Genomic DNA, 26,515 nt, shown 5'->3' on the forward strand with positions numbered 1-26,515 from the left:
AGTTTACATACACCTTAGCCAAATACATTTTAACTCAGTTTTTCACAATTACTGACATTTAATCCTATTAAAAAATTCCCTGTCTTAGGTCACTTAGGATCACCACTTGATTTTAAGAATGTGAAATGTCAGATTAATAGTAGAGAGAATGATTTATTTAATATTTTATTTCTTTCATCACATTCCCAGTGGGTCAGAAGTTCACATACACTCAATTAGTATTTGGTAGCATTGCCTTTAAATTGTTTAAATTGGGTCAAACGTTTCGGGTAGCCTTCCACAAACTACCCACAATAAGTTGGGTGAATTTTGGCCCATTCCTCCTGACAGAGCTGGTGTAACTGAGTCAGGTTTGTAGGCCTCCTTGCTCACACACGCTTTTTCAGTTCTGCCCACAAAAATTTCGATTGGAATTGAGGTCAGGGCTTTGTGATGGCCACTCCAATACCTTGACTTTGTTGTCCTTAAGCCATTTTGCCACAAATTTGGAAGTATGCTTTGGATCATTGTCCATTTGGAAGACCCATTTGAGACCAAGCTTTAACTTTTACTGATGTCTTGAGATGTTGCTTCAATATATACACACAATTTTCCTTCCTCATGATGCCATCCATTTTGTGAAGTGCACCAGTCCCTCCTGCAGCAAAGCACCCCCACAACATGATGCTGCCACCCCGTGCTTCACGGTTGGGATGGTGTTCTTCAGCTTGCAAGCGTCCCCCTTTTCCTCCAAACATAACGATGGTCACTATGGCCAAACAGTTCTATTTTTGTTTCATCAGACCAGAGGACATATCTCCAAAAAGTACGATCTTTGTGCAGTTGCAAACCATAGTCTGGCTTATTTATGGTGGTTTTGGAGCAGTGGCTTCTGTCCTTGCTGAGCAGCCTTTCAGGTTATGTCGATATAGGACTCGTTTTACTGTGGATATAGATACTTTTGTACCTGTTTCCTCCAGCATCTTCACAAGGTCCTTTGATGTTGTTCTGGAATTGATTTGCACTTTTCGCACCAAAGTACATTCATCTCTAGGAGACAGAACACGTCTCGTTCCTGAGTGGTATGATGGCTGCGTGGTCCCATGGTGTTTATACTTGCGTACTATTGTTTGTGCAGATGAATGTGGTTCCTTCAGGCGTTTGGAAATTGCTCCCAAGGATGAACCAGACTTGTGGAGGTCTACAATTTGTTTTCTGAGGTCCTAACTGATTTCTTTCGAGTTTTCCCATGATGTCAAGCAAAGAGGCACTGAGTTTGAAGGTAGGCCTTGGAATACATCCACAGGTACACCTCCAATTGACTCAGAAGCTTCTAAAGCCATGACATAATTTTCTGGAATTTTCCAATCTGTTAAAAAGGCACAGTCAACTTAGTGTATGTAAACTTCTGACCCACTGGAATTGTGATACAGTGAATTCTAAGTGAAATAATCTGTCTGCAAACAATTGTTGGAAAAATGACTTGTGTCATGAACAAAGTAGATGCACCCCCATAGAGACTGCCAGAGGTCCGGACAGCAGGCCCTCCGATTTGACACACTGAACTCTATCTGAGAAGTAGTTGGTGAACCAGGCGAGGCAGTCATTTGAGAAGCCAAGGCTATTGAGTCTGCCGATAAGAATGCGGTGATTGACAGAGTCGAAAGCCTTGGCCAGGTTGATGAAGACAGTACCGTCTTTTATCGATGGAGGTTATGATATTGTTTAGGACCTTGAGCATGGCTGAGTTGCACCCATGACCAGCTCTGAAACCAGATTGCATAGTGGCGAAGGTACGGTGGGATTCGAAATGGTCAGTGATCTGTTTATTAACATGGCTTTTGAAGATTTTAGAAGGGCAGGGCAGGATGGATTTAGGTCTACAACAGTTTGGGTCTAGAATGTCTCCCCATTTGAAGAGGGGGGATGACTGTGGCAGCGTTCAATCTTTAGGGATCTCAGACAATACAAAAGATAGGTTGAACAGGCTAGTAATTTTGCAGTTATTTCAGAACATAAGCTGTCTGGATTTGGGTGAAGGAGAAGTGGGTGGAGGTGGCGGGGTTGGGCAAGTTGCTGCATGGGGTGCTGAGATGTTGGCCAGGGTAGGAGTAGCCAGGTGGAAAGCATGGCCAGCCATGGAAAAATGCTTATTGAAATGATCGATTATCATAGATTTATCGGTGGTGACAGTGTGTCCTATCCTCATTGCAGTGGGAAGCTGGGAGGAGTTGCTCTTATTCTCCATGGACTTTATAGTGTCCCAAAACTTTTTGGAATTTGTGCTACAGGAAGCAAATTTCTGTTTGAAAAAGCTAGCCTTAGCTTTCCTAACTGACTGAGTATATTGGTTCCTGACTTCCCTGAAAAGTTACATATCGCAGGGGCTATTCGATGCTAATGCAGAACTCCACAGGTTGTTTTTGTGCTGGTCAAGGGCAGTCAAATCTGGGGTGAAACAAGGGCTATATCTGTTCTTAGTTCTACATTTTTTGAATGGGCTTGCTTATTTAAGGCAGTGAGGAAAGCACTCTTGAAGAGCAACCAGGCATCCTCTACTGACGGGATGAGGTCAATATCCTTCCAGGATACCCGGGCCAGGTCGATTAGAAAGGCCTGCTCGCTGAAGTGCTTTAGGGAGCGTTTGACAGTGATGAGGGGTGGTCATTTGACCACGGACCCAGTACGCATGCAGGCAATGAGAAAGTGATTGCAGAGGTATTTATAGGGCAGGTATGGGGAGAGAGAAAGATTTATCAAATTGGCTTTTTACCAAATGACCATACAACAGACCACATATTCACCCCTGCACACCATAATTGACAAACAAGCCAACCAAAACAAAGACAAAGTCTTCTCATGGTTTTCAAAAAAATCTTCTGACTCAATTTGACATGTGTCTGTTATACAAATTGATGGAAAGAGGTGTTGGTAGAAACACATATATCATAAAATCAATATACAAAAACAGCAAGTGTGCGGTTAAAATTGGCCAAGAAAAACACTTCTTTCCACAGGGCCGTGGGGTGAGACAGGGATGCAGCTTAAGCCCCACCCTCTTCAACATATATATACCAACGAATTGGCGAGGGCACTAGAACAGTCTGCAGCACCCGGCCTCACCCTACTAGAATCTGATGTCAAATCTTTGCTGATGATCTGGTGCTTCTGTCCACAACCGAGGACCTACAGCAGCACCTAGTCATTCTGCACAGATTCTGTCAGACCTGGGCCTTGACAGTACATCTCAGTAAGACAAAATAAGGGTGTTTCAAAAAAGGTCCAGTTGCCAGGACCACAAATACAAATTAATTCTAGTCACAGTTGCCCTAGAACAAAAAAAGAACTATACATACCTCGGCCTAAACATCAGTGTCACAAGTTAATTCCACAAAGCCGTGAACGATCTGAGAGACATGGCAAGAAGGGCCTTCTACGCCATCAAGAGGAAAATAAAATTTGCCACATCAATTAGGATTTGGCAAAAAATACCTTAATCAGTCATAGAACCCATTGCCCCTTACGGCTGTGAGGTCTGAGGTCCGCTCACCAACCAAGAATTCACAAAAAGGGGACAAACACCTCCAAAAATATCCTATGTGTACAACATAAATCCCCAAATAATACATGCAGAATTAGGCCGATATCTGCAATGATCAAAATCCAGAAAATAAACATTAAATTCTACAACCACCTTAATCGAATTGAATAATTTCTAAATATATTTGTCAAACAATGCAAATTCCTTTTCTTTTTTTAAAATATTTTATTTTTGCATTTTCCAATGAAGAACATTCAAAACAAAAGTGAAAAGATATTAGACAACAATAGGACAAAGTGACAGTAACAGACGAACATAACAAAAATAAATTCTAATTCTAATTATATAAACATACATACAATAATAAAAAATAAAAAAATAAATTAAAAAATAACGAGACATTGGATCACCTGCCGTAGGCTACATATTATACATTACCTGTGAAACGTTATGTGAGGATTATATAGAGATTCAATCAATGAGATGTGGGGGAGATTCTCCATATAGTCAATAAAAGGTTGCCAAATTCTGTAAAATGTCTTTAACTTATTCCTCAAGCAGTAAGTGATTTTCTCCAAAGGGATATAACTATTAACTTCTGAAAGCCACATTGCAACTGGCAGGGAGGAATCAATTTCCATTTCAAGGCAATACATTTCTTGGCAACAGCTAGCAATATTTCTGTTAGCTTTATAGTATGGCTTTGCCTAAGATTGGTGTTAGTAAAGTTACCCAGTAGACAGACCTCCGGGTCTAAAGGGAATGCAACCCCATGAATTGAGGATATGGTATCGCAGACCCCTGTAGTTTTGAACACTGCCAAGTGGAATGGAGGTATGTTCCTTCATCTGAGCCACATCTCAAACATAGGGAGGAGATATCTGGGTTGATCTTGTGCAGTCTAGATGGGGTGATATAGAGCTGATGGAGGAAATTAAACTGGACAATCTGTATCTGGAGTTCAATGTGGATGTAACACCATCCCTGCATAGGTCACTCCATAGATCCTCATCAAGATCAATACCCAGATCTTTCTCCCATCTAAGTCGGGGTTTATCTAGCTCAGGCAGTGTTAGTCCTGACATAAGAGCATCGTATACACGGGAAATGGTCTTGAACAGTGGTTGGTCTGCGTGGCAGAGTTGTTCAATAGGTGACATCTTAGGTAGGTTCCATTGTCCCTTAAGATTCACCTAATAAAGTTTCATAGTTGTAGGTAGCTAAAGAAGTCCCTGTTAGGCAAGTGGTATTTCTGTTTCAGCTGATCGAAAGACATAAGAACTCCTCCTCGTAACAATGTTCCAGAAGAGTGACCCCCTTATCAGACCAGGGTCTAAAGTTACTATTCTGGAAAAACATAGGGATCAATCTATTGTTCCATAAGCAAATTCCTTTTCAAGTGGCAGTCATTATCCTAGCTTCATCACGATCACTTGGAGCGTAGTTGCAAATTTTAGCTCAAAATGTCCACCCTATTATCCATGTACATATGACAGGGTGGACAAATGGATATCTTGCAGTAATGTGTTGCAAAATATGTGTGTAAGGGTTTTCCTGTGGTGAAGTAGAGGAGGACCAAAACGCAGCGTGGTTATATTGATTCATGTTTAATAAAAACAGATAAACCCGAACACTACAAAACAATAAACGTGGAAAACCAAAAACAGCCCTATCTGGTGCAAAACACAGAGACAGGAACAATCATCCAAACACAGTGAAACCCAGGCTACCGAAGTATGATTCTCAATCAGAGACAACTAATGACACCTGCCTCTGATTGAGAACCATACTAGGCCGAAACATAGAAATACCCCAAAACATAGAAAAACAAACATAGACTGCCCACCCAACTCACGCCCAGACCATACTAAAATAAATACAAAACAAAGGAAATTAAGGTCAGAACGTGACAATGTGTTTTTGTTCATAAATTGTATTACATAATTACAGTATATATAGCATGTATGGTATTTTAAGAATAAATAAATATCAATTGAATCAGGTCTTTCTGAAGGAATGACACCTCCTCTTAGTGCTGCTGAAAGACAGTGGCAATACAGAGAATGACGTAATGCTGACCCAGAGAGAAGGAGAGAGTATCTAGAAAAAGAGATGGAGAAACGGAGGAAAGATAAAGAGAGAAAAAAGAAGAAGGCAATAGCTGAACTCAGTGACAGAGTGCAGTGTGCAGAAAGGAAGAAATTAAGATATTCAAAAAGGATACTCAGAGCAAGGGTCAAGGCTAGTGCTGCAGTCCCAAACACCCCCTAAACTCCTAAAAATCAGCCTGGGCCTTCAATGTTAGAATATGATTAAGATAAGGCATTTAAGATTATTAGTTGCTAAACTTTCTACTAACTCTAACCGTAATCCCTAACCATAACCCATAACCCTAATCCCGACCTACTTACCCTTATCCTTAACTTTTTCTCTGACTCTACCCCTAGAATCCTAACCATGCATTTAATGTGTTTTAGGAAAAGCCAGCATGGGGAACGCATTAGAAAAAAAAAACACACAGAAGACTCGCATTTAAAATCAGAAGTGGCAAAGGACAGGGGAAAAAAAGGAAAAATACAGGAAGAGGTATGCAAGGATTAGGGAGAACAGGCATCTGTATCGCATCGTTCTACAGTCAAAGCATTGCTGAAACGTCAGAATGTGACATCACCTATTAAGCTCTTTCTTTTTTGACAAGGAAGGGAAGCAGAACAGAAACAGAAATCAAAAGGAAAGTGAAGGATTTCATCCTCCGTGATGATGTAAGTCGTATAACGACCGGCCGCAAACAAACCATCAAACAACTAAGAACAAAATGCAGAAGAGGCTTCTGACTGACTCAATGAAAAATCTGCACAGGAAATCTTGTCTGAGGAACTAGGGCAGTTGTCCTATACCTCCTTCTGGTATGTGGAAGCAGAAGTACTCTGAAGTCAGCCGGCTTCACTTCTTTAGTGACGGGCCGGCTACACAATACAAGCAAAAAGGGAACTTCTACCTACTTGCCACTGAACCACACAAACAAGGCTTTTAAGAGGTCAACTGGAATTTCTTTGAGGCCAGCCATGGCAAGGGGGCACCAGATGGTGTTGGAGGATCCTCAAGAGATGTGCAGATAGTGCAGTGCACCATGGAAAGTCTATCCCAGATGTACAGGCCCTGTACAATGTCCTAAAGGGTCTTAACTCCTCTGTGGAGATGTTCTTCATTACTGAGAGTGATGTGGAGGCAAGAGCAGAGGTAACCCTCCTTCCTCCCCATACACACATACATATATACGTTTTTCTTGTAAAGTAGCTGGTTGAGTATTAAAATGTATAAAGTGTTTGTTACTCTTTATATCTTATCATACGCTATCTCTTGTAATGGGAGCGTACTGGCAGCAGATAAGTCAGGCGCAGGAGAGCAAAAACTGTGTTTCCAACGGCGCAGTTTAATAATAAAAACCACAGGAAAACAGAACAATCAAGAAATGGGTACAAAACCCAACGCACACCAGACATAACGTGCACAAGCACTTACAATAAACAATACTGGACAAGGACATGGGGGGAACAGAGGGTTAAATACACAACATGTAATTGATGTAATTGAAACCAGGTGTGTGGGAAGACAAGACAAAACAAATGGAAAATGAAAGGAGGATCGGTGACATCGACCGCCAAACGTCGCCCGAACAAGGAGAGGAACCGACTTCGGAGGAATCCGTGACATCTCTTCTCACCTTAGATGCCATTAAAAGAACGTTGAAGATTCATCAGGTTATCAGTATCTCACCAGGCCAGATAAAATACAGAGACATTATTTGTCTGTGCAAAAAGGATAGTGGCATTTTGGACTGTCCTTATTGTTAGCTCAAAGAGGCAACTCTGGGTGACTGCAGTATTTAACCAGCTCACTGCATCTCATGACAAGGCTGACACCACATGGCGACCTGGCACTACTGAACTTAATCACGTACGGGAGTGGTGTGTTGTCATACCCTGGCATCATCATGGATGTAGAGGAACATCACATTAAGATGAAATGCATGCACTGGAATGGCCAAGTCCAAAGGAAAATATTTGTTGGTACTCTGATGGACAGATAATGTGTCTGATGCCACAGCCACAGGCTACTAAACGCTCTGTGCAGATGGAAAAATCCACCTGGAAGTATGTGGAAGTGTCACGCCCTGGTCGAAATATATTATGTTTATTCTTCATTTATTCGGACAGGCCAGGGTGTGACATGGGTTATTGTGGTGTGTTTTTGTCTTGGGGTTTTGTGGGATGTCTAGCGTTAGTCTATGGCTGCCTGAGGCGGTTCTTAATCAGAGTCAGGTGATTATCGTTGTCTCTGATTGGGAACCATATTTAGGCAGCCATATTCTTGTGTGTTTCGTGGGTGATTGTCCTTAGTGTCCTTGTTCCTGTCTCTGTGTTAGTTTACATAAGTATAGGCTGTTTCCGGTTTTCGTTACGTTCATTAAGTTCTTGTTTTTGTAGTATTTTGTATTGATTCGTGTTTACGTTTTTTTGATTATACATGGATCGCAATCTACACGCTGCATTTTGGTTCGACTCTCCTTCGCCTACAGAAAACCGTTACAGGAAGAGCATTTGGGGTGAAAGGGGGAGAGATGGAAAGAGGGGGAGTGAGAGAGGAGGAGAGGAAGGGAGGGACAGGAATGTGTTTTAATGCTAATTCCAATGATTTTGTACTGGCAATGTATTTTTGTGTTGTTGTTTTTCACAATGAATATGTAACTAAATAGCAGTTCCAATGTTGTTACTACATGTATTACTATGTACACTACAGACACCTCACAAGTCCTCAACTGGCAGCTTCATTAAATAGTACCCGCAAAACACCAGTCTCAATGTCAACAGTGAAGAGACGACTCTGGGATGTTTAGCTGTCCACCCTGTTATCTTGGAATCTTTTCAAATGAATTCAGTTACATTGTCAAATATCAAGAATTTGTGTCATGTATTTTAAAGAGTAAGACAAGGCCAACACCACACAATTATAAACTTGGATAAAATATCATTAATACCTGTCTCAATTTAGAAAGATAAGGTGCAAATAGATTAAGTTCTGTATCAAACCACACATTGTATACAAAATCTGTTATTTCTTTATAATTTCACCAGAACAAATGGATAGGCTTGACAAGGGGAGCTTTATGAAAATGTAAATATTATTAAAATAGTCCAATGAAAGTAATTAAAGACAGTTAAGTGCATGTCCTTAACATGGTGGACATATCATATGGCTGCTTCACTGAAAATGTGTTTATAAGGATCTAAGTGCTGGAGATTGGCCAACATGTTTTTCTACAAGTCTAATATTTCCTTTTTATAATAAAACATAAAAGGAATAGAAATTCTGAAATAAAAATGTAAAATGTTGCCTGATACTGTTTTGTGATATTGACCCAGCTAGTCCCCTGACAGCTCTCATCCACTCAATAATTTATAGCTGCATTTCAATCACTTATTATCCATATTTCAATCGTTATAGATACATTCCAATAAATGTAATATCCAAATTTCAATCTTAATAGTACTAATTTCGATCATTTAATATCCACATTTCAGTCAGACAAATTTCAATTTCAATATGTCATATCTCACAATCACACAACTTTCACATCCATATTCTCTTAGTACCAAACACACTTGGTAATCTCCCTCATTACCCATGTGCATCCCAATTTTCACCAAATTGCCTATATATTGTACTACTTTTGACCAGGGCCCATAGTGCACTGTGTAGGGAATAGGGTGCCATTTGTACTATAGACGGATGTACTCTATTGCGCTGTGTTTAAATGTTCTGTGGATCTCTGTATTCAGGATTGAAAAAAACTGCATCTTTCACCTTGCTGCTGATACTTATTCAACCTTTCTACAGAGCATATAGTTTGGGGCCTATAGGTAGCATGGTGCTTGTAACACCAGGATAGTGGGATTGATTACCGGGACCACCCATATGTAAAATGACTGTAAGGGGCTTTAGATAAAAGTGTCTGCTAAATCAGAAGAGCGATGATACAGATGCTGAGGAACTGACACTCAGTGGAGTTTGCCAAAAGGCACCTGAAGGACTCTCAGACCATGACAAACAAGAATCTCTGGTCTGACGAAACCAAGATTAAACTCTTTAGCCTTTAGCCTGTATGGCAAGCATCACGTCTTGAGGAAACCTGGCACCATCCCTACGGTGAAGCATGGTGATGGCAGCATCATGCTCTGGGGGTGTTTTTCAACAGCAGGGACTGGGAGACTAGTCAGGATCGAGGGGAATGTGAACAGAGCAAAGTACAGCCAGATCCTTGATGAAAACCTGCTCCAGAGCACTCAGCACTTCAGACTGGGGCAAAGGTTCACCTTCCAACAGGACAATGACCCTAAGCACACAGCCAAGACAACGCAGGAGTGGCTTCGGCACAAGTCTCTGAATGTCCTTGAACTTGAACCCGATCAAACATCTCTGGAGAGACCTGAAAAAAGCTGGGCAACCTGAAAGAGCTTGAGAGGATCTGCAGAGAAGAATGGGAGAAACTCCCCAAATACAGGTGTGCCAAGCTTGAAGCGTCATACCCAAGAAGACTCAAGGCTGTAATCAGTGCCAAAGGTGCTTCAACAAAGTACCCAGTAAAGGGTCTGAATATATATGTAAATGTAATATTTCAGGTTTATTTTATTTTATACATTTGCTAAAATATCTAAAAAAACTATTTTTCCTTTGTCATTATGGAGTATTGTGTGTAGATTGATTTAAAAAAAAACAATATTATAAGTTTTAGAATAAGGCTGTAACGTAACAAAATGTGAAAAAAGTCAAGGGGTCTGAATACTTTCCAAATGCAGTGTAAACACACACACTGGCCCTCCCAGACCAACTCCAGGACTGTGACCGGAGTTGATTAATCAGTAATTGATTGATCATTATGTTGTCTCTTCCTCATTCAGCTCCAGCCTGAATTAATAATTGATGTCATGTGACCTGAGTTATAGAACAGATCGGATAGGTCCTCTGAGAAAGACCAATGAATGCCTCAGCCAATCAGGAGTGTATTTTAGTAGTTAATTACTCTACTTCAACAGCGACAGCTAATACTTCAAAATGATTTGATTCAGGAGGTTTTCAGGTTGGCAAAGTCATTTATTTGTTGACAGGTTTGATTTACATTTTATTTCAAGTTTGAATGAAGCCCATTTAAGTTCATATAGGTTTAATATGAGCAGACTCATGTTCAGAATATGTCTATACATTAGGCTTATATACTGTATAATAAGGCTATATGAAGACAACATGGAAACCATAGGATGACATTCTGCAGAAATGATACAAGTTGTGAAATTCCTCTCGGTTGGTATGCTATAATTAATTCAAACTGTGAGTAACACTCATGCACTTGCAGACAAACACGCAGACTCCCATATGCTCGCAAACATATACACAGATACACATATACACACACAAACAGACATGCACACACACACATAGCCACACACACCCACACATAGCCACAAAAATGTTGCTAGTCAGACATGTACACACACAACCGTTAACAGTATTTCAATGTTTGATATGAAACAGTCAGTCAGTGACATCTACAGGAATGATGAACAGTGAGGCTGAGTTTTAACTACTGTAATTATTACCAGGGCTGAAGAATGGAAAGAGTTTCTCAGTGAAGAGTAGATATGAGACCTGGCCTCCACATTATAGAAGGAGAGGTGGAACTTCTGGGGCTCTCTCTCAGGGAGAGGTGGATAGAGGGACCAGCAGCAACCCAGTACTCTCCATTCCTCAGCATCAGTATCCATCCTCAGGGCTCACTGTAATCTTCCCTTTCCTGTTGATTGACAATGTGGCCACTCCTAAAATCCACCCAGTCTTCCCCTTCACCTGGAATCTCCCTGAGGAAAAACAATACCTTCCCAGGGCACTGACTGGGGCACTGTATCTGGGTTGTCAGGGAGATGCTGCCATATGTCTCCATATCTAAAATGTTTCCTGTCTTCAGACAAGATGACAGACAAGAGTGGGATTTGCTGTATCGGGGTCTAGAGTCACATCCACTGTTGAGAGAAACATCCACTTTATAAGAATTATATAAAAAAACAAAAATAAACTTAAATATCGGGACGGAATTTTACTGTAGGTCTTGCTGTACAGTACATTACTGTAGAAATACACTACATGGCCAAAAGTATGTGGATACCACTTCAAATGAGTGGATTCTTTCAGCCACACCCGTTGCTGATGGGTGTGTAAAATCGAGCACACAGCCATGGAATCTCCATAGACTGACATTGGCAGTAGAATTACCCGCACTGAAGAGGTCAGTGGATTCCAACAAGTCAGTTAGCCAAATTTCTGCTCTTCTGTAGCTGCCTCAGTCAACTGTAGGTGCTGTTATTGTGAAGTAGAAACGTTTAGGAGCAACAACAGCTCAGCCGCAAAGTGGCAGGCCACACAAGCTCACAGAACGGACCACCAAGTGCTGAAGTGCGTAACGTGTAAAAAGTTACAAACTGCCTCTGGAAACAACGTGAGCACAAGAAGTGTTCATCGGGAGCTTCATGAAATAGGTTTAACCTGATCTTTATCTATTGATCTGTAAGGGGACCACTCTGAACATTTCTTAGTATACTTTATACACCACTAACCATCCACTCTACGTGTGGGGCAGAAGTTGCATATATTTGTTATTTTTATTTAGTTTTCAGTCTAGTAACCCATTATACATATACAATTGTTTCTATCTTTATCCAAGACCGGTCGACATCACCAGTCTTCTAGCCATCATTGATCCATTTTTCATTTTCCATTGGTTTTGTCTTGTCTTCCTACACACCTGGTTCCAATCCCATTCATTACCGGTTGTGTATTTAACCCTCTGTTTCTCCTCATGTCTTTGTCAGAGATTGTTTGTTGTTCATGATCGTGCAGTTTGTATTGGTGCACGACGGGTCCTTGTACCCACTTTGATTATGTATGATGGTTTTGGAGCTGTGTTATTAAACTACTCCATTATACCAAGTTAGTTTCTCCTGCGCTTGACTTCCCTGCCACCTACACACACGTTGCTGACACCAACTCACGGGTGCAAACCGATCATATATATTATAATAATAATTCAAATGTAGACTATCCAGGTCCTGCTTATATACTAATCCAACAGTAATTTCACATGATTATAGGAAAACAAATGCCTACTATTGGAGACACTTAATCAGTTTCCTTAGATTTACTCTCTGGATCAATTTCTTTATCTCCTCTGAACCAGTTCCCTGGACAGACTCATTATTATAGGGAGATAGGGAAATAGTTCAGCCAAATGGAACCCCTACATTTTGGGAATGAGGAGGACAAGAGATCTTTCACCATTAAGGCTCAGTTGGAAAACAGACAGTCCCTCACAGAGATTCTTGAGTTGTGGCCAGAGGGATTTCTGGGTCCAAGCCGAGCGAAATGGATCAAAAAGTCAGGTCGCTCTCATCCGGGTCACGGCACCAAATGTTGTGGAAAACTCGATCCAAAGATGAAGGCAAAGACTATTTAATTGTATAATAGAAACATCTTTAATCAAGCAGTTGTGAAGGAGATCGGTCTCTGATTTCACAGGGAAGAACTCCAAGAGTAAATGGTTACATGTCCCTTATATACTATCATATTGTTACACAACAGTTATTTATACAAGCAACAGTTCCAGAACACAATGGCCTAAGAGGGCATAAATTACAGGAGTCTATGAAAGGCATAACATCACAGTCCAACACAGAACATTTCCCATGAGAAGTTACAACAGCTCACCTCAAATTCTGACATCTCGATAGGATGACATTCAGCATAAATTATACAAGGTGAATTTCCTCTCTGTTAGTATAAAAATATAGTAATAAACACATTGAAATTCATTCAGATTGAGCAACACACACACAGATACACACATTAACAGTATTTCAATGTTTGGTATAAAACAGTCAGTCAAGAACATCTACAGGAGTGATGACCAGTGGGGCTGAGTCATCAATAGTACCAGAATAAAATAATGGATAGAGTTTCTCAGTGAAGGTGCAGCCAGTGAAAGAGTAGATATGAGACTTGGCTTCCACATTATAGAAGGAGACCTGACCCTCCTCATAATCCACAAACACCCCACCTTCTGGGGCTTCTCTCTCAGGGAGAGGGGGACAGAGGGACCAGTGAAAATGTTATACTTTCCATCCATCAGACACAAAGTCCAGCATCCATTCTCAGTGTTCAGGTCAATCTTCCTCTTCCTGTTGATTGACTCTGTGGCCACTCTAAAGTCCACCCAGTCTTCCCCTTCACCTGCACCTCATAATAGAATCTCCCTGAGGAGAAGCCCTCCTTTCCCAGGACATAGTGACCAGTATCAAACCTCTCTGGGTTGTCAGGGAGATCCTGTTTAATGTCTCCACGTCTCACTTGTTTCCCGTCTTCAGACAGGATGAGTTGGGGATGTGCTGTATCAGGATCTAGAGTCACATTCACTGTGGAGAGAAACATACACTTTATTAGAATTATAAAACATTTTTATTTTAACCAGGCAAGTCAGTTAAGAACAAATTCTTATTTACAATGGGTCACATCCACTCTGAAGTGAAAAATTGTCTATAAAAATTGAAAGAAAATAACATCAATATGGGGGACGATATTTTACTGCAGGACTTAATGCACAGTACATTACTGTAGACATATGTAGCCTATAGGTTGTTATTGATACTCTAGATATGAACGTGTGATCATGATATTTCATGTAATACCGGAATGTAAAGATATTCATATTCATATGAAACTCTAGGTGGGTGTACTGGAGAGTACTCACTGACCTGCATGATTTCTGATGGTTTCAAGTTCTAGAATACAGACAAAGAGTTTGTCAGTTTTGGGGGATATCAGAAACAATGGTAATATAATGTTACAGTAGAGTATACTGTATGGAGCCCATGGAACATGATTACAGATCTCCCTCTCTAAACTTTATTGATAAGGTGAGATTGTATTAAAAATCTATTTCAGAACCAGAAACATATCCAATGTGACATGGTGTAAAAATACATCACTCTTCCATAATATACTGTAATATACCTGCAAACAACAGTATGAAGTGATCTAATCCATTTGAAATATAATTCAGTGTAATTAATTTACCTGGACTTCCCTGCATGTTTACAAAATCTGTGGGTAAATGAAACAAATAAAATAAAACAATTGTTGTTCAAGTGTGAACATTTTCAAATAATATCATGAAATAAAATATAATTATTGGCGTGAACATAAAATAATTCCAATACAGAGATATTTTACCACATAATTATGACTAATCTTTGTGCTATTTGCATATTTGCACAATGCAAATTGTAAGCCCTTAGAAAAGGTCTCTCCAACCCTGTTCCCCGAAGAGCTACCATCCTGTAGTTTTTCGCTCCAATCCTAATCGAGTGCACCTGATTCTAATAATTAGCTGGTTGATAATTTGAATGAGGTGAGGTGCAACTACAGTTGCATTTAAAATCTACAGGAGGGTAGCTCTGAATGGACAGGGTTGGAGAGCCCTGCCTTAGAATATACAGTGGGGAGAACAAGTATTTGATGCACTGCCGATTTTGCATGTTTTCCTACTTACAAAGCATGTAGAGGTCTGTAATTTTTATCATAGGTACACTTCAACTGTGAGAGACGGAATCTAAAACACAAATCCAGAAAATCACATTGTATGATTTTTAAGTAATTAATTAGCATTTTATTGCATGACATAAGTATTTAATCACCTACCAACCAGTAAGAATTCCGTCTCTCACAGACCTGTTAGTTTTTCTTTAAGAAGCCCTCCTGTTCTCCACTCATTACCTGTATAAACTGCATCTGTTTGAACTCGTTACCTGTATAAAAGACACCTGTCCACACACTCAATCAAACAGACTCCAACCTCTCCACAATGGCCAAGACCAGAGAGCTGTGTAAGGACATCAGGGATAAAATTGTAGACCTGCACAAGGCTGGGATGGGCTACAGGACAATAGGCAAGCAGCTTGGTGAGAAGGCAACAACTGTTGACGCAAACATTAGAAAATGGAAGAAGTTTAAGTTGACGGTCAATCACCCTCGGTCTGGGGATTCATGCAAGATCTCACCTCGTGGGGCATAAATGATCATGAGGAAGGTGAGTGATCAGCCCAGAGCTACACTGCAGGACCTGGTCATTGACCTGAAGAGAGCTGGGACCATAGTCTCAAAGAAAACCATTAGTAACACACTACGTCGTTATGGATTAAAATCCTGCAGCGCACGCAAGGTCCCCCTGCTCAAGCCAGCGCATGTCCAGAACCGTCTGAAGTTTGCCAATGACCATCTGGATGATCCAGAGGAGGAATGGGAGAAGGTCATGTGGTCTGATGAGACAAAAATATAGCTTTTTGGTCTAAACGCCGTGTTTGGAGGAAGAATAAGGATGAGTACAACCCCAAGAACACCATCCCAACCGTGAAGCATGGGGTGAAGCATGGGGTGGAAACATCATTCTTTTTGGATGCTTTTCTGCAAAGGGGACAGGACGACTGCACCGTATTGATGGGAGGAAGGATGGGGCCATGTATCTTGAGACCTCCGCCAACAACCTCCTTCCCTCAGTAAGAGCATTGAAGATGGGTCGTGACTGGGTCTTCCAGCATGACAACGACCCAAAACACACAGCCAGGGCAACTAAGGAGTGGCTCTGCAAGAAGCATCTCAAGGTCCTGGAGTGGCCTAGCCAGTCTCCAGACCTGAACCCAATAGAAAATCTTTTGGAGGGAGCTGAAAGTCCATATTGCCCAGCGACAGCCTAGAAACCTGAAGGATCTGGAGAAGGTCTGTATGGAGGAGTGGGCCAAAATCCCTGCTGCAGTGTGTGCAAACCTGGTCAAGAACTACAGGAAACGTATGATCTCTGTAATTGCAAACAAAGGATTCTGTACCAAATATTAAGTTCTGCTTTTCTGATGTATCAAATACTTATGTCATGCAATAAAATGCAAATTAATTTATTAAAAATCATAATGCAATTTTCTGGATTTTTGTTTTAGATTCTGTCTCTCACAGTTGAAGTGTAGCTATAATAGAAATTACAGACCTCTACATGCTTTGTAAGTAGGAAAACATGTAATTCGGCAGTGTATCAAATACTTGTTCTCCCCACTGTACATGTATGTATTATATATTGACCATCGAGATCTAGTAATGCATCGTGTATAGCCGCTACTTACCCAGCTGATCAGCGAGTATCTCTGCAGACAAACAGATGAATTAAAGACCATTAAAGCATTCTTAACAGTGAACAATTAATTCAATTCATTTTGTGACAGGGGGATGGGGGACAGAGAAAAAATGGGATGAAAAGTAATAATGTCAAATATGTAAGGATTTTTTATCCATTAAACTAGCTGTTTGTACTGCTAGTCATTTCTGTTACATATTCATGTAATGGGAATTGTTTGTTATCCCAATAAAACTGGGAGTTAAAAAAACAACACATTGATGCATAGGACTGTTGAACAATACTTACTCAGCTTACAAGTGTTGTGATCTTTCTCTTTCTCTACAGACATAAAAAAATAGAACATTTAGAGTGAACATCCTTAATGAATACATCTCACATCCATGGAGAAGACAATTATTAAAATATGAACATATTACAAATTGATGCATAGAACCAGGAGTGTCAAACTCATTCCATGGAGGGCCTAGTGTCTGATGGTTTTTGGTTTTGCCTTTCAATTAAGACCTAGACAACTAGGTGAAGAGAGTTCCTTACTAATCAGTGACCTTAATTCATCAATAAAGAGAGGAGTGAAAACTCGCACATACTCTCCGTGGAATGAGTTTGACATATTGTGACACTGCCACAATTGTGAGGTGATAGGCACATAGACATATAATTATGTATGGTTTAAAGTTTTAAAATGCTTGCAAGGTGGAGCCTGTGTGTACATTTTCATTTTAATACTGTTACATTATGTATTTGCAAGTTCTGACTGCCTTATTTTCACTGTCAAATCTCAGATGGCCACCATTGTCATTTTGGTGGGCTATCCCTTTAAGAAGGCATGGCCATTTTATAAATATAGTTTAGGGAAATGTTTTGTGTGTACCTAGCTGAGGTTATTTTTGTTTGAGAAACCTTTTAAGAGTCTAGATTAACCATTCCAAGTGATAATTGTTGATCATTCTTGTGGATTGTTAACCCCAATGACAAAGTAGTCATATGTTGTTTGTTTTATTTGTGGTCTATTTGAATTGTTTATATTGTTTATTTGAATTTATACACTTTCTATGACAATATATGCTTATTTTTCTCAATTCATTCATTGTGTCTGTCTTGCTTTGGTCACTCTCATATGAACACTGTATTTCTTTGAACTTTATGCGATAGCATAGAATGCGATCCAAGCTGATTGTTACAACATAGGACTGTTCGACACTTCTTTCTCAACTCAAAACTGTGTTCATCTTTAACTCTGCAGACATACAAAAGAGAGACAACGGAGAGAACATCCTTAATTAACAAAGGAACTGTAATGTTTTCTCTAACAGAGTTCCATTTATGGAGGAGAAAACTGCGTGCTTGTCAGTAAGACATTACTTATCTAGCTCCTGACTGTGTTTAGCTTTGGATACTGAAGGCATGACTGAAGATAACAGTTAAAGGAAAGGTTCACAAAAGGACCTACTCAAGATGATTTTTGGAAAAGTTATCTCCATCAAAGAGCAAGTTACACTTATGTGGTTCAGGTAAATCATGCACTGTGATGTAAAGAAACCTTACATTAACCCATAAGAATCTAAGCCCTGTCTAAACGTGGTGATGGGGGTTCAACTAAGCTATATGGAATTGTTTTAAGGTCAAACCAAAGATCATTTAGCTACTTGATTTAGAATTTTAAGACCACTTGAGGAATCAAAAAAACATAGATAAATATGTTATATGAAAAAAGATTTTTGACCTTACTGCTATTAGCCCATACAAATGTGTTAAATAACAATAACAGATTCCCTACATGGAACAACAGATAGTCCACCCAAAAATCTAAAGGAAGTTTGTTCTGAAGTGTCTGTCCTGTATCTGAGAGATATACAGTGCATTCGGAAAGTATTCAGACCCCTTGACTTTTTCCATGTTTTGTTACGTTACAGCCTTGATTAAAAGAAAATGTTCCTCATCAATCTACACACAATACCCCATAATGACAAAGCAAAAACAGGTTTTTAGAAAGTTTGCAAATGTATTAAGAATAAAAAAACAGAAATACCTTATTTACATAACTATTCAGACCCTTAACTCTGAAATTGAGCTCAGGTGCATCCTATTTCCATTGATCATCCTTGAGATGTTTCTACAACTTGATTGGGGTCCACCTGTGGTAAATTCAATTGATTGGACATGATTTGGAAAGGCACACACACCTGTCTATATAAGGTCCCACAGTTGACAGTGTTTGTCTGAGCAAAAACCAAGCCATGAGATCAAAGGAATTGTGCATAGAGCTCCAAGACTGGATTGTGTCGAGGCACAGATCTGAGGAAGTCTACCAAAACATGTCTGCAGTATTGAAGGTCCCCAAGAACAAAGTGGCCTCCATCATTCTTAAATCAAAGAAGTTAGGAACCACCAAGACTCTCCCTAGATCGGGCCGCCCAGCCAAACTGAGAAATCAGTGGAGAACGACCTTGGTCATTGAGGTGACCAAGAACCCGATGGTCAATCTGACAGAGCTCCAGAGTTCCTCCGTGGAGATGGGAGAACCTTCCAGAAGGACAACACTCTCTGCAGCACTCCACCAATCAGGTCTTCAGTAAAAGACACATGACAGCCCACTTGGACTTTTTCAAAAGGCACCTGAAGGACTCTCAGACCATGAGAAACAAGATTCTCTGGTCTGATGAAACTAAGATTGAAGTATTTAGCCTGAATGCCAGCGTCACGTGTGGAGGAAACCTGATACCATCCCTACGGTGAAGCATGGTGGTGGCAGCATCATGTTGTGGAGATGTTTTTCAGTGGCAGTGACTGGAAGACTAGTCAAGATCGAGGGAAAGATGAACAGAGCAAAGTAAAGAGAGATCGTTGATGAAAACCTGCTCCAGAGCGCTCAGGATCTCAGACTGGGGCGAAGGTTCACCTTCAACAGGACAACGACCCTAAGCACACAGCCAAGACAACACAGGAGTGGCTTTGGGAAAAGTCTCTGAATGTCCTTGAGTGACCCAGCCTGAGCCTGGACTTGAACCTGATCAAACATCTCTGGAGACCTGAAAATAGCTGTGCAGCGATGCTCCCCATCCAACCTGACAGAGCTTGAGAGGATCTGCAGAGAAGAATGGAGAAACTCCCCAAATACAGGTGTGCCAAGCTTGTAGCATCATACCCAAGAAGACTCGAGGCTGTAATCTCTGCCAAAGGTGCTTCAACAAAGTACTGAGTAAGGTTCTGAATACCAATGTAAATGTTATATTTATTTTCATTATTTTTTTTACATTTGCAAACATTTCTAAAAACCTGTTTTTGCTTTGTCATTATGGGGTATTACGTGTAGAATGACGAGGGGGAAAAAACAATTTAATACATTTTAGAATAAGGCTGTGACATAAAATGTGAAAGAAGTCAAGGGGTCTGAACACTTTTCGAATGCATTGTAAGAAAGATCAGGAAACATTTGCAATTTTAAAAAAATGTATTCAACCCTTATTTTTGGCAGTAAACAGTCTAAGCCCTGTCTACGTTATTTGATTTGAATTTTAAGACCCTTTGAAATATTTAAAAATGTAGTACTTGTGGAAAAAGTTTCAAATAGAAATGTTTGCTATATAGAACCTTTCATTTTTTTTTACACAAATCCTTATATGTACAGTATCTGACTAATGTCTGCTTTTTACTTCTAAAGGTCAAATAGGGGGTGTTTATATTTGTCCTGTTTCACTACATATACAGTGGGGAGAACAAGTTTTTTGATACACTGCCGATTTTGTAGGTTTTCCTACAATGATCATGAGGAAGGTGAGGGATCAGCCCAGAACTACACGGCAGGACCTGGTCAATGACCTGAAGAGAGCTGGGACCATAGTCTCAAAGAAAACCATTAGTAACACACTACGCTGTCATGGATTAAAATCCTGCAGGGCACGCAAGGTCCCCCTGCTCAAGCCAGTGCTTGTCCAGGCCCGTCTGAAGTTTGGCAATGATCATCTGGATGATCTAGAGGAGGAATGAGAGAAGGTCATGTGGTCTGATGAGACAAAATAGAGCTTTTTGGTCTAAACTCCACTCGCCGTGTTTGGAGGAAGAAGAAGGATGAGTACAACCCCAATAACACCATCCCAACCCGTGAAGCATGGAGGTGGAAACATCATTCTTTGGGGATGCTTTTCTGCAAAGGGGACAGGACGACTGCACCGTATTGAGGGGAGGATGGATGGGGCCATGTATCGCAAGATCTTGGCCAACAACCTCCTTCACTCAGGAAGAGCATTGAAGATGGATTGTGGCTGGGACCTGGAGGATCTGGAGAAGGTCTGTATGGAGGAGTGGGCCAAAATCCCTGCTGCAGTGTGTGCAAACCTGGTCAAGAACTACAGGAAACATATGATCTCTGTAATTGCAAACAAAGGTTTCTGTACCAAATATTAAGTTCTGCTTTTCTGATGTATCAAATACTTATGTCATACAATAAAATGCAAATGAATTACTTAAAAATCATACAATGTGATTTTCTGGATTTTTGTTTTAGATTCCGTCTCTCACAGTTGAAGTGTACCTATGATACAAATTACAGACCTCTACATGCTTTGTAAGTAGGAAAACCTGCAAAATCGGCAGTGTATCAAATACTTGTTCTCCCCACTGTACAAGTGGTTAACCTGGTGTGAAATGGAAAAGTGTTTTTTGCATATTCCAACTCCCCCTGAGAGTGGGGTTATGGCCAGATATAAGACACTATTGACTGCTGCGACCCTGTAGCAATTAGGGTTGAGTGCATTGCTCAAGGACAGATCAACCCCCAAAAATCCACCTTGACGGCTCTGGGATTCGAACTAGCAACCTTTCCGTTATAGTACCCAACTTTTGTGTATGCCACTCTGTAAAATGCACTGTAAAATGTTTACATTCAGTCAAATAAACCATTTAATTTGTTTTTTATTACCATAGTCATTGCGCAAACCATTCCAGCGCCAGATGTTGAAGGCTAATATGGCCACATTGATAATGCTCACAAGGACAACGCCCAGAGAGACAATTACTACAAACGCCACTCTCCATGTGTGTGTGTAAAAAAGGAACAGCTCACCTGCAAGACACAAATCAATTGAGATTAGTGGCATGCTTACCACTGCTATCAAATAATATTAAAGGGACATTTCACTCATAAAGAAAGTTTTGTCAGATGTTTACAGACATCAAATGTAGACTAATGTCAAGATGAAACCACATCCCATGACATCAGTTGTGAAAATCCAGCAATATTCCTCGATCCCAAATTTTCCTGGATTAATGTTATGCTTATCTTTTCCATTCATTTGGGGTGGAGGCATATAGCTGGATCTACAAAAACCAACATGGTTTCATTTTGATATTAGAATTCTTTAGAGTTCTAAAAAATGTTGACAAACCTTTTTCCAACTGTCCTATTTATGTTAAATTAATACTTAGCATTTGTAATACGAAAGCATATAAAACAATAAAAGTGTTAGGCCTCCCGAGTGGTGTAGCGGTCTAAGGCACAACATCGCAATGCTAGAGGCGTCACTACAGATCTGGGTTAGATCCCGGGCTGTGTCGCAGCTGGCTGTGACCGGGAGACCCATGAGGTGTTCCACAATTGGCCCAGCGTCATCCGGATTAGGGGAGGGTTTGTCCGGCTGGGATGTCCTTGTCCCATCGCGCTCTAGCGACTCCTTCTGGCGACCTGGCGTGCTGACTTCGGTCGCCAGCTGTACGATGTTTCCTCCTACACATTGGTGCGGCTGGCTTCCGGGGTTAAGCGGGCATTGTGTCAAGAAGCAGTGCGGCTTGGCGGGGTCATGTTTCAGAGAACGCGTGGCTCTTGACCATCGCCTATCCCGAGTCCGTTTGGGAGTTGCAGCGATGGGACAAGACCGTAACTAACAATTGGATATCACGAAATTGGGAAGAAAAAGGGGTAAAAGTACCAATAAATGTATAAAAAATAATACATTAAAAATGTTTCATATCAGTTAAACAATAACATTATGTTGTGCTACTCACTAGGGACGTGAAACTCTGTCTCCATCACCTCATGGAGCTGCTTCTGTCTCAGTCTGCAGGTAAAGACGTTGGTGTCAGTGTCCTTTACGATGGTCTTTAATTTGACTATGTAGAATCCCTCATAGTCCCTGTCTGTCTCTGAAGATCCAGCAGACAGAGTGACCCCTTCACTGTCCAGCCACTCCAACTCAGGCTCAGGGAACCAGCCTTTAGTCACACACAGCAGAACCACCCTCCTTCTTTTCTCCCTCAATGAAAACCTCTGGCTTGGATCCTGTAGCTACAGACACAAACTGGAGTTGAAGTACCACTGAGATTGGGGACAGAATCATATACTTGAAGGAACAGAGCAAATCACTGTGGGCTATTGTATTTACAGTGCATTCGGAAAGTATTCAGACCCTTGACTTTTCCACATTTTGTTCCGTTACAGCCTTATTCTGAAATGGATTAAATTTGTTTTTTTTCCTCACCAAGTCCACACACAATATCTCACAATAACAAAGCCAAAACAGATTTTTAGACATTTTTGCAAATGTATCAAAATCTAACAACAGAAATACCTTACATTCACACAAGTATTCAGACCCTTTGCCATGAGATTCGAAATTGAGCTCAGGTGCATCCTGTTTCCATTGATCATACTTGAGATGTTTCTACAACTTGATTGGAGTCCACCTGTGGTAAATTCAATTGATTGGACATGATTTGGAAAGGCACACACCTGTCTATATAAAGTCCCACAGCTGGCAGTGCATGTCAGAGCAAAAACCAAGCCATGAGATTGAAGGAAATGTCCGTAGAGACATGACTGTGTTGCAGCACAGATCTGGGCAAGGGTACCAAAAAATGTTCTACAACATTGAAGGTCCCCAAGAACATAGTGGCCTCCATTATTCCAAAAATGGAAGAAGTTTGGAACCACCAAGACTATACCAGAGCTGGCCGCCCAGCCAAACTAAGCAATGGGGGGAAGGGCCTTGGCCATGGAGGCGACCAAGTAACCGATGGTTACTATGATACTCTGTGGAGTTGTGAGAACCTTCCAGAAGGACAACCATCTCTGTCGCACTCCACCAATCAGGCCTTCATTGTAAAGTAGCCAGACGGAAGCCACTCCTCACCTAAAGGACTCTCAGACCATGAGAAACGAGATTCTCTGGTCTGACGAAACCAAGATTGAAATCTTTGGCCTGAATGCCAAGCGGCATGTCTGGAGGAAATATGGCACCATCCCTACGGTGAAGTATGGTGGTGGCAGCATCATGCTGTGGGGATGTTTTTCAGTGGCAGGGACTGGGATACTAGTCAGGATCGAGGGAAAGATGACAGTAGCAAAGTACAGAGGATCTTTGATGAAAACCTGTTCCAAAGCTCTCAGGACCTCAGATTGGGGCGAAGGTTCACCTTCCAACTGGAGAACGACACTAAGCACACAGCCAAGACAACACAGGAGTGGCTTCAGGACAGGTCTCTGAATGTCATTGAGGGACCCAGCCAGAGCCCAGACTTGAACCCGACCAAACATCTCTGGAGAAACCTGAAAATAGCCGTGCAGCAATGCTCCCCATCCAACCTGACAGACTGTAATCGCTGCCAACGGTGCTTCAACAAAGTACTGAGTAAAGTGTCTAAATACTTATGGAAATGTGATATTTCCGTTTTTTATCTAAAAACCTGTTTTTGCTTTGTCATAATGGTGTAATGTGTGTAGATTGATGAGGGGGAAAAACTGTAATCAATTTTAGACTAATGCTGTAACATGTGGAAAATGTGGAAAAAGTCAAGGAGTCTGAATACTTTCCGAATGCACTGTATGGGGAAATAAATGTACCTCTTATGTAGACTTGAACAGTAGCATCATCATAATAGGTCTTAGACTGAACAAGACATTTGTAAAATCCATCATCAGTTCCTTGTACCCTGGTCAGTTTCAAAGAGGTGTTGCCCTTCTTCAGTTCCTCTTTAAACAATGATGTCCTTCCCCTGTAGGAGCTGATCTGATCATGGTATTTGTCTCTGCCATCTTGGTAGAGATGGACGCGAATGTTTGACTGAGTGTCTGGGAGGTTGAATCTGAACCATTCAACACTCATGTCCTCAGCGCTGATGTTGGGTTTGATGTAACAGGGCAGAATGATGTCATCACCAGCCACAGCAGCAATGTCACGAGTCGGATTAAGAACCTCAAACTTCTCTGTAAAGAGAAACAACTATTCACTTTCAAAAACTACCATGCACATCATCAACTGTTGGTCCAATTCAGACTTTTACATACATTTATTTTCTCTTTATTTAAATTTTATCAAGTCAGCTAAGAACATATTCTTATTTTCAATGGCGGCCTACCGGGGAACAGTGGGTTAACTGTCTTGTTCAGGGGTAGAACAACAGATTTTTACCTTTGTCAGCTAGGGGATTCGATCTAGCAACCTTTCGGTTACCGGCCCAACGCTCTAACTACTAGGCTACCTGCTGCCCCACTTTAACATGCCACACTAAGAATAATCACCAAACCTGGCTCAAATACTTGATTTATACTGAACAAAAATATAAACGAAACATGTAAAGTGTTGGTCCCATGTTCCATGAGCTGAAATAAAAGATCCCAGAAATGTTCCATATGCACAAAAAGCTGATTTCTCTAAAATGTTGTGAACACATTTGTTACATCCGTTAGTGATCAGTTCTCTCGTTATGAGAGATCTCTCGTGATCAGCCAAGATAATCCATCTGATAGATGTGACATATCAAGAAGCTGATTAAACAGCATGATCATTACACAGGTGCACCTTGTGCTGGTGACAATAAATAACAGGCCACCATAAAATGTTTAGTTTTGTCACACAACACAATGCTACAGATGTCTCAAGTTTTAAAGGAGCTTGCAATTGGTATGCTGACTGCAGGAATGTCCAACTGAACTGTTGCCAAATAATTTAATGTTCATTTCTCTACCATAAGCCACCTTCAATGTGGTTTCAGAGAATTTGGACCTATTCCAATCAGACTGATACCCGCAGACCCGGTGTAACTACGCCAGCCCAGGGACTCCAACCGGCTTCTTTACCTGCGGGATCATCTGAGACCAGCCACCTGGACAGCTGATGAAACTGAGGAGCATTTCTGTCTGTAAAAAGCCCTTTTGTGGGGAAAAACTCACTGCCCAGTCATGTGAAATCCAAAGATTAGGGACTAATATATATATTTCAATTTATTGATTTCCGTTTTTAAACTGTAACTCAGTTTAAAAAAGAGACTAACAGAGAGATCATGTTAGGGCACTCTACCAGAGACTGCTCTTTGGAGGAGAAGCAGGAGAGTAACACGCAGACAGTCTGTCAAAGTCCACATCATTTCTGAAAGAGAGGATTAAATACTGTTATAAATCATAAAGACCCTGAGCTCTAGACCCTCAATGTGATTCAAAGAAGGCAATGTTATGGATCATTTCTTTTATTTAAACTTTATTGAACTAGGCAAGTCAGTTAAGAACATATTCTTATTTACAATGACGGCCTACCAAAAGACAAAAAGGCCTCCTGCGAGGACGGGGCCTGGGATTTTTTTTAAATGGATACAATATAAATATAGGACAAAACACACATCTCTTCAAGAGAGACACCACAAAACTACATAAAAGAGACACCCCAACACTACATAAAGAGAGACACCCCAACACTACATAAAGAGAGACACCCCAACACTAC

At 40.8% G+C, this 26,515-nt stretch overlaps 1 pseudogene; it reads right to left on the bottom strand.

Annotated features, from left to right (window-relative positions):
* Positions 1-13,090: 13,090 nt before the first annotated feature.
* LOC135534336 (butyrophilin subfamily 1 member A1-like) lies at positions 13,091-26,159 on the bottom strand (annotated as a pseudogene).
* Positions 26,160-26,515: the final 356 nt, after the last annotated feature.

The sequence above is a fragment of the Oncorhynchus masou genome, unplaced genomic scaffold, assembly GCF_036934945.1.
Source record: "Oncorhynchus masou masou isolate Uvic2021 unplaced genomic scaffold, UVic_Omas_1.1 unplaced_scaffold_3266, whole genome shotgun sequence".
Classification (NCBI taxonomy): Eukaryota; Metazoa; Chordata; class Actinopteri; order Salmoniformes; family Salmonidae; genus Oncorhynchus; species Oncorhynchus masou.